Below are 10537 nucleotides of genomic sequence, written 5' to 3' on the forward strand. Positions count from 1 at the left end.
TCCGGGTTCTCCGTGTGCCCCCCGCGATTGCGGGAGCCTGGTGGTGATCGAGACCGCCGGGCACTCGCATCGGCTCGGGAAGCGAGCGGGTGGCGTGTGTCGGCATGTGGTTAAGAGAGAGTTTTTATATTTTTCAATGGATAAAGGAATGTCATTTAATAAAAAAAAATTCTGGGTTTTCTTCTAGAGACATTTCTGTAATTATTTTGACTGTTTCAGAAACCATCGTCCAGAACTCTTTTAGCCCTGGACATTCCCAGAATATATGTAATATAGTGCCCTCAGACTTCTGGTATCGGCAACAAACATTTGATACCTGTGGGAATATCCGATACAGTGCTGCCGGTGTTCTGTACCATCTGGTAAGGATTTTATACCCTCCTTCTTGGTACCTACTTGCCTATACTCTGCACTCCTCTCCTGTATATACTACCCACCGCCATACACTCCGCACTCCTCTCCTGTATATACTACCAGCCGCCATATACTCTGCACTCCTCTCCTGTATATACTACCCACCGCCATACACTCCGCACTCCTCTCCTATATATACTACCAGCCGCCATATACTCTGCACTCCTCTCCTGTATATACTACCCACCGCCATACACTCCGCACTCCTCTCCTGTATATACTACCCACCGCCATACACTCCGCACTCCTCTCCTGTATATACTACCTGCCGCCATAGACTCTGCACTCCTCTCCTGTATATACTACCCACCGCCATACACTCAGCACTCCTCTCCTGCACATAATACCCACATCCATACAGTCCGCACTCTTTTCCTGCACATACTACATTCCGCCATATACGCCACACTCCTCTCCTGTACATACTACCCACCGCCATACACTCCGCACTCCTCTCCTGTACCATCTACCCATCGCCATACACTCCGCACTCCTCTCCTGTACCATCTACCCACCGCCATACACTCTGCACTCCTCTCCTGTACCATCTACCCATCGCCATACACTCCGCACCAGGGGCGGACTGACAACTCATGGGGCCCCCGGGCAATAGGAGATTATGGGGCCCCCAGGCAATCAGAGATTATGGGGCCACACAGTATACACAAACACACACACAGAGTATACAATCACACAGTATACACATACATGTACACACAGTATACACAGAGATGTTTCTATTGGCTAAGAAGGTACTGGAGAGGTGGGGCAGCTATAATCTCGGGATTTTTAGACCAAAAGGATGTCGGTAAGGGACATTTCAGAGACAGATGTAAAAAAAAACACAGATTTTTACATACTGTCCCTGGTTTTACTGAGGCTGGCAACCCTGATGGGGCCCCCTAGTGGCCCGGGGCCCTCGGGCAGTGCCCGAGTGGCCAAATGGTCAATCTGCCCCTGCCGGCTGCAATGTACCTTGCACTAGTTCTTGGTTAACCAATTGCATTACTCCTCCTGCTGGCGTTGCCTTGTAGTAGTGACTTTACTTTATACCCCGTTAGTGCTTTACTGACCCTAGTTCTTTGTTCACATTAGGAACTATCATGCACCCCTTTAGAATGGCTTTTAGACCAGACTTTAAACAGTTAACAGCTTTACTGAAGATTCAGCAGCACAGTTCAACAGCACAGCACACATGAACCAGAGTCCAGCCCTAAGGCCTGGCGCACATCATTACGGGTTTGCGGAATTGCAGCGATTCCCGCACCCGCAATAGTGGGAACCAGGCCTAACTAACTAATGCGAGCTGCCCAGGCTCATACCTTCCAGAGAAGCAAAGTCCATTCAGCAAAAGTCCAGTAGTGGTAGGTTCCTAGTCCAGGGAGAACCCCACAAGGGGAGGCCATGTGCTCCAGTGGGACTACATGTTGCAACAGGTCTTCCTCTGTAAATCCCATGTGGAAGAGAGAGAGCTGTGAGCACTCCCCTGGTATTTATGTGGCTTACAGCAGGGGGGCAGGAGGACTCATAAAGCCCGGAAAAAGAGTCTAGACACACTTAACCTCTTCCTATATCAGGCAGCCTGAACTACACTATATTGTCAAAAGTATTGGGACACCTGCCTTTACATGCACATGAACTTTAATGGTATCCTAGTCTTAGTCCGTAGGGTTTAATATTGAGTTGGCCCACCCTTTGCAGCTATAACAGCTTCAACTCTTCTGGGAGTGGAAGGCTGTCCACAAGGTTTAGGAGTGGGTCTATGGGAATTTTTGAAAATTCTTCCAGATGGGCATATGTTAGTTCAGGCACTGATGTTGGACGAGAAGGCCTGGCTCTCAGTCTCCGCTCTAATTCATCCCAAAGGTGTTCTATCGGGTTGAGATCAGGACAGTCAAACTCGCTTATTCATGTCTTTATGGACCTTACTTTGTGCACTGGTGCAAATCATTTGGTGGAGAGGGGCGTTTTGGTGTGAGGTTGTTTTTCAGGGGTCGGGCTTGGTCCCTTAGTTTCAGTCAAAGGCACTCCTAAAGCGTCAGTATGTCAAGACATTTTGGACAATTTCATGCTCCCAACTTTGTGGGAACAGTTTGGAGATGGCCCCTTCCTGTTATAACATGACTGCGCACCAGTGCACAAAGCAAGGTCCATAAAGAACCATCCCCAAACTGTTCCCACAAAGTTGGGAGCATGAAATTGTCCAAAATGTCTTGACATGCTGACGTCTTGGACACCCTTCCCAGAAGAGTTGAAGCTGTTATAGCTGCAAAGGGTGGGCCAACTCAATATTGAACCATACGGACTAAGACTGGGATGCCATTAAAGTTCATGTGCGTGTAAAGGCAGGCGTCCCAATACTTTTGACAATATAGTGTATCTGCATAGCTACATAGTGCAATTAATACAACAGTGGGAATAATATCAATGGCACCCCACATGCATCTGCTTACAAACTGCTTTATCATCTGAAGTTTTTTCATTCTGAATGAGAATTTGATATAAACTGGCCAGCAGCAGAACAACTTTGCATCAGTGAGAACAGGGACAGCCTCAAGGAACTGCTGGGCTCTGAAGAAGAAGGTAATCCTTCGAAACGCGTCAGTCGGCAGTGGCCCCTGACACCTCCTCTGTTACCATCTGGAGTTTATCGGTCTTAGACCAATCGCTGTCATCTGGAGACTGTTTGCATCGCGAGTTTTCTCCCAATTGTTTGCGAGTAGTTTTATAATATACTTTTAAATAAAAATACATCCAAGGATAATACACAAGACTGGTGCGCCCCTCTTTTCTTTTTCCCTCTGACAGCCTCAAGGAACCATTGGTCAATTTATATTCAGTGGTCAAGGCAGGTCTATTACCCATACCTCCCAACTGTCCCTGATTTCGAGGGACTGTCCCTGATTTGGAGCAATGTCCCTCTGTCCCTCATTCCTCCTCATTTGTCCCTCATTTTGGTCTGATCCATATAGTTGTATATAAAATGCACTTTTTATCTTTCAAAAAGTGTTTCCCAGTGCTAAACCTTTCATCTGATTTCTAAATTGCTGCATTTGCACATTTTAAAAGCCAATATAAAGGAATAGTAGTGGTAAAAAAAACACTTGTGGATTTAATTAACCTTTTTTTGGGTTAATTCTCCTTTAAGGGGGTGTGACAGGGGGCGTGTCCTATGCCTACATACATTTGCTAGTAGGTGTCCCTCATTCCCATCTCAAAATGTTGGGAGGTATGCAATTACCACTTAATATACTGTAAATACGCTAAAACTACCTGAAAAGGGTGTTTTTTTTACTGGAATGAAGTAAGTTTGTGGTGCTGCTGCTGTATGGAAGCAAAATTAATTGTAAAAGGAAAAGGTTAATTCCATAGTCAAATACTCCATACTGTTCAATAACCATGTACAGTTGCAACCACTTCAGCGCTGGAAGATTTACCCCACTTCATGACCAGGCCATATGGCACTGCATTACTTTAGCTGACAATTGCATGGTCGTGCGACGCTGTACCCAAATAAATAAACAAAAAAAGACCGACAGTTTTGAAAATAATACATTTTTTACTTTCTGCTATAAAACATATCCCATAAAAAAAATGTAAAAAATCAAATTTCTTCGTCAATTTAGGCCAATGTGCATTCTGCTACATTAACACAAACTTCTATCAGCACAAATATTAATAACCTTAATCACTATGTAGTGATATGAATAATAGGTGATATAACAAAATCCCACAAAAAAAACAAAAAACTGAAAAATGCCCTCCTACCTGGCTGCTGCACACACAGAAAATGTGCAAATGATAATAACCTTAATCACTTCAATACCGGGCACTTATACACCTTCCCGCCCAGGCCAATTTTCAGCTTTCAGCGCTGTCGCAGTTTGAATGACAATTGCGCGGTCATGCTACACTGTACCCAAACAATTTTTTTATCATTTTGTTCCCACAAATAGAGCTTTCTTTTGGTGGTATTTGATCACCTCTGCGGTTTTTATTTTTTGCGCAACAAATAAAAAAAGACCGAAAATTTTGAAAAAAAACAAGTTTTTCTTTGTTTCTGTTAAACATTTTTGTAAATAAGTAAGTTTTCTTCTTCAATGATGGGCACTGATATGGCTGCACTGATGAGGTGGCACTGATGGGCACTGATGATGGGCACTGATAGGTGGCACTGATGGGCACTGATAGGTGGCACTGGTATGCGGCACTGATGGGCACTCATAGGTGGCACCGATGGACACTCATAGGCGGCAGTGATGGGCACTCGTAGGTGGCATTGATGGGTACTTATGGGTGGCACTGATGGGTACATATGGGTGGCACTGATAGGTGGCACGGATGGGCACTGATGGGCACTGATAGGTGAGCACTGATGGGCACTGACAGGTGGCACCGATGGTCACTGATGGGTGGCACTGATGACACTGATTGGTGGCACTGATGACACTAATGGGCACTGATTGGCACAGACTGGGCACATTGGGCACATGTGGATGGCCATGGGGTACATACCTGGCCATCCACATGTTGCCCCTTCCCTGGTGGTCCTAGTGGCGATCCCTGGTGGTCCAGTGTGGTCATCTGAGGGGGGGGCTGCGCTGAAACATAATCAGCGCAGACCCCCTTGCCAGGAGAGCCCCCAAACGGCTCTCCTCTGCTCACGTCTGTCAGACGCGAGTGAGGAAAAGCCGATCAACGGCTCTTCCTATTGACATCGTGATCAGCCGTGATTGGACATGGCTGATCACGTGGTAAAGAGCCTCCGCCGGAGGCTCGCGGTGGCATGTTATCCTGCTGGATGCCCTATGACGCCCAGTCAGGATAACTGAACCACCGCCCAGCCGTCATCTGCTATAGGCCGGGAAGGAAGTGTTTAATCACTATGTAGTGATATGAGTAGTAGGTGATGTGACAAAATCCCGCCACAAACCAAAAATTTAAAAATACCCCCCCACCTGGCTGCTGCACACAGAAAATGCATTCACTTCACATATAGAATATACATAACAAAACATTGTTGCACTTCCTAAATAACTACCAATAAATCCTCAATCCTGATTAACTTGCAGTAAGGCAAGATACTGAGTGCACAATCAAATATTCGTGTTCCCTGACTGGGAATAGTGATCAATACACAATAATGAAATATATGTGTTCCCTATATGGGAATAATGAAAAATAAACAATAAAGATAAAGTCCACACACTCAAAAAAAAAATTGAATAAAAATAAGAGTTCAAATGCATAAAAATAATCCTCAGAGTTTTCTGCACAAAAACGCACAACACACCACCAGTGCATAAACGTTGAAAATGCAAGTGCTCTCCTCCACCTCAATATCCTAGCCCAGGGATCTTCAAACTACGGCCCTCCAGCTGTTGCGGAACTACACATCCCATGAGGCATTGTAAAACTCTGACATTCACAGACATGACTAGGCATGACAGGAATTGGTTCCTGAACAACTGGAGGGCCGTAGTTTGAAGACCCCTGTCCTAGCCGCTCACCTCACGTTCTGACCCCTGTTTCACCAGAAGGTCAGAAAAAGCAGTTCCCTCTCAGGGATATAAACGAATCAGCTGGTCATGGAGCTCCTATTGAGTCTGCGCTGCCTCCAGCTGATTAGATGGATACTAGCCAGCACAAATTCCCTCAATGGGTTCCGGTGCACATAGGAACAGAAAAGGCAAAATCTAGTGCTCTCTGTATATCAAAACTGTTTATTTCCTCATAAAAACATTAAAACGTTACTCACAAACGCAGCACTTGAGCAGTGCGGGCTCAGGATGCATATAAACGACAAGATGCTCGCGGGGTGACGTTGCCACTGCGACTTCTTCCTCCTATACGCGTTACGTCAAATGGGCTACTACACCACTGTGACTTCTTCAGTAAGGGTTGAAGACTGGACGTCTCACCGCTGTTTAAATAGACTAATAATCTCTAATCAAGTGTCTTTCATCATCACTTCCTGTTTCTGGTCCGGCCCACCTTGCTGAACCAAGACGCCCAGTCTTCAACCCTTACTGAAGAAGTCAAGGTGCTGTAGTAGTCCCGGAGCATCTTGTAATAAGTGTGCAATATTGTTTATGTACATTGGTCTCCTCAGCCACACTGATCATTTGCATACCTCCCAACATTTTGAGATGGGAATGAGGGACACCTACTAGCAAACGTATGTAGGCATAGGACACGCTCCCTGCCACACCCCCTTAAAGGAGAATTAACCCAAAAAAAAGGTTAATTAAATTCACAAGGGCTTTTTTTTTTAGCACTACCATTCCTTTATATTGGCTTTTAAAATTTACAAATGCAGCAATTTAGAATTTGAATGAAAGGTTTAGCACTGGGAAACGCTTTTTGAAAGATAAAAAGTGCATTTTTTGATACAACTATATAGATTAGACCAAAATGAGGGACAAATGAGGAATGAGGGACAGAGGGACATTGTTCCAAATCAGGGACAGTCCCTCCAAATCAGGGACAGTTGGGAGCTATGCATTTGGGCTAAATAGACCATCACCAACTCCTAAATAACTACAGGTCATGGTAGTAGAATTGCCACCTAATCCCTTTAAAACCAAAGACATAATAGTTAAATATTAGTTCTGTGGCTGAATAAGGTGGTAATTATACTCACTTGGTGCCTTACTTGCAATAAATTCCCCTCAGAACCTGTGTAATTCATATGTGTTCGGGTTTAAAGGGATAAGTTGGCAACAATACATGGTAGACATGTAGCATCCTCCTTTACTCAGGCTGCTAGGCTAAAATCAGTTTTTGGCTTCAATATAGTGAGTGGCGCACTGATTTATTTGTTTTGTCTGATCAGTTTTTCCTAGGCTTGGTGTTTGATTTCTCACACCTACTTCTGGACGAAGCTTCCAGAATATAGGGCTGGGGGAATCAAATGTCCAGTACAAATATTTATCATGCCCCAGCCAATCTCTGGAAGGAGGCGTCGAGAAGGTGGCTGGGGAGGTGATTAAGGTTTGGCAGGCCTTGCCAGAGTGTTCTTTCCTCTTCAGGGAGGGTTCCAGTTCTCTTGGGGCTGCTGCCCCTGGAGGTAGCTTTACTGAGTCAAGGATGCAGTCTGGGCCTCAGCAGGAGCTGGGCTGAGGACCTGGGGAAGACTGTGAAAGGATTTGTGCTGGAGGGCACTGTTCTGAAGTCCTGGTCTGGAGAAGGATCTTTGAGTCTCACTCACTGAGGATCTACCTGTGGAGGCTGGGTGGTAGACAGCTTATAGGACTATGTGAGTAAAGATCTTGCTTTGGATTTTTGGGGCATTCAAGTGCTAGAAGGGAATTAAGTGCCAGAGGATATGGACTGGGACTGCTCTTAAAGAGTCTTAGACAGTGCTTTTTTTCTGCAGGAACGTCCCGGCACGCCGTACCGGCACCTCCGCCAGTGCACTCCTGTGTCTAAATCTGTGAAGCCTGCTGCGCTGCTGCCTGTAATAAATCAATGACGGCCATGGAGAGATCAAATGTGGAGGCACCTCTGCCAGAGCACTCCCCCGCCACTGGGGTCTCCTCCGCCAGAGCACTCCCCCACCGCTGGGGTCTCCTCTGCCATAGCACTCCCCCGCCTCTGGGGTCTCTTCCCTGCCACTGAGGCACCTTCACCAGAGCACCGGCGGCCTCTGGTGGATCAAACGGCTGCAGCCTATGAGAGCGGAAGGCGGAGTGACCTGCACTCCACTCCGCCTCTCAATACGGATCGACTGGAAGCTCATTTGTGTATGAGAGCGGGGCGATGTTCGGGCGGCCGCGTGGTACTATCGGTGGATGGTTGGTGTGGGTAGGCAGCTTATCTTCCTCCTCACTAGTCTCCTTTTAACTGTTGTGTGCTGGAGACTGTGGTAAAAACTAAAGATTTTAGATTCTGGTGGTGCCAATGCTGCTGAATGGGGCTGCTGAGAGACTGTCTTTTGCTGGATTGGACTAGGCTGTCTCTTGCTGGACTGGGCTGCCTTTTACTTGGCTGGGCTGTCTCTTGCTAGACTGGGCTGTCTCTTGCTAGACTGGGCTGTGTCTTGCTGGACTGGGCTGTGGCTGTCTCTTTGCAGGACTGGGCCATGGCTGTCTCTTTGCTGGATATTTGGGAATGTCTCTTTGCTCTAGGTTCGCCACCTCATCCCTTTAAACCCGAGCACACAATAATTACACATGTTCTGTGGCTGATTAAGGTGGTAATTAAACTCATTTAGTGCCTTATCTGCATTAAATTAGCCTCAGAACCTGTGTAATTCATATGTGTTCGGTTTTAAAGGGATGAGGTGGCAACCCTACTTTGCCCAATGTATAGGGGCTGTTTATTGATGATGGAGAGATCTATTCTTGCTGTAGTGGGTCTAGCACTTCCACAGGCCTGCGCACAGGGTGTGCCAGATGTGCCTGGGCGCACCCTAATCCAGGGATCGACAAAACGTCGACTATGATCTACCCATTAATTATGGGTAGGTGATGGGTAGACTGCGAATCTGCCTTGCCAATCTCCAGGAAAAAAAATAATATTGTAAAAAATAATAAAATAATAAAAATACAAAACTACTGACAACATCCACTGACCTACTGACACCAATCTCTGCTCTACTGAAACTGTTCACAGCTCTACTGACACCGACCTCTGCCCTACTGATACTATCCACTGCTCTACTGACTGACACCATCCAATGCCCTACTGACACCAGCCTCTACCCTACTGACACCATCCAATGCCCTACTGACACCATCCAATGCCCTACTGACACCAGCCTCTACCCTACTAACACCATCCAATGCCCTACTGACATGCACATACACACACAGGCATATGTGATTAAGCTTTGGGGTGCACACCCTAAAGCAATAGGCTGAGCACACCTATGATTATTGCTTTTACTGCAGTAACAAACTCACAGGGCTCATGCAAATGGGCGCTTAGAGCTGTTCAGTAGGGATGAGCTCATGTATGTTCAGATACATGTCTAAACTATATGACAAGAATGCTGAAATAGTCTGGAAGTGTCTCAGAGCTTACTTTGGTAAGTGCTGGACATTTCAAATTTTTTGCACATTTTACTGCATTACTTTTTATTAACAACTCACTTGTATAGGCCCCCAAATTATACTTGGTTCCCTGTTCCCTAACGGGGCAGTTTTAGGGGGGGTGTGACCTGTTAGTGGGCGGTTCTATTGGGCCGGCAGGGGCGTGACCTGGGGGGGGGTAAGTTCCTGCACCTTTTTTTCTGAGAAAAAAATCCCTGGTCTTAGATATACTGGCCATTCCTTGTTACCTCCAGGAAATGTTGATATAGAGAAGATTAGTGAGTAGTTGTCCTCCTATTGATTGCTATTGTAGCACCCTGGAGTTTAGGCAGGGTTGCTCCTCACAAATTTACTTGCCGGAGTAGTTGTCTTGGTTGATAGTTAGGAATCCATTGATTTCTCCCTAAGTTTGGCCTTGTTGCACTTTTCTCTTCTATCACTAGGTGGCCAGGTACTTGGTGGTGCTTGATATGAGAAGGGCAACCCAGGGTCAGGTTATGGGTATATGGGGTATCTCAGACAATGGGCAGGGGTTTTCTTGAATTCCTTGGCCTGCTGGGAGAGCCTATATATTCAGGTGGAGTCAGGTAATCGATGTTCTGTGCTACCTGAACGGCTGTCTGGGTGGACGTGTGTCATATTGAATGGGCTGCTAGGCCGGAGATTGGGCCTATCCCAGGCACATCTGGCTGCTAGGCTGTCTGAGGGCTTATCCAGAAGCAAGAGAGCAGTGCAGGGTTGGGATTGCGGCTTGCAGTCCAACCAGAAGTGACGGTTCTGCCAGCCAGAGAACCTGGTCGGAGGTAGAGGGGAAGCTGTCACCAGTAAGGGACTATTCAGTGGCATCTCCAGCTTTCAAATTTAGGGGGGGCACATGGGGGGACAGGGACAAAAGTAGGGGGGCAACTATAAAATGCAATTTTATATTATATATATATATCCTGGGGCCTTTACTACGATCCCACAATGGGCTCTTTCACATGTTCTGCAGTGAGCTCCCTTCATACTGTATTGGGGCCCCCCAAGGTGGCAGAAAGCAAGAGATATATGTCACCAGCATACCAAGAAAATATAAGGGTCCAAAGCAG

Source organism: Aquarana catesbeiana, linkage group LG06 (assembly GCF_042186555.1).
Source record: "Aquarana catesbeiana isolate 2022-GZ linkage group LG06, ASM4218655v1, whole genome shotgun sequence".
In the NCBI taxonomy this organism is placed as follows: Eukaryota; Metazoa; Chordata; class Amphibia; order Anura; family Ranidae; genus Aquarana; species Aquarana catesbeiana.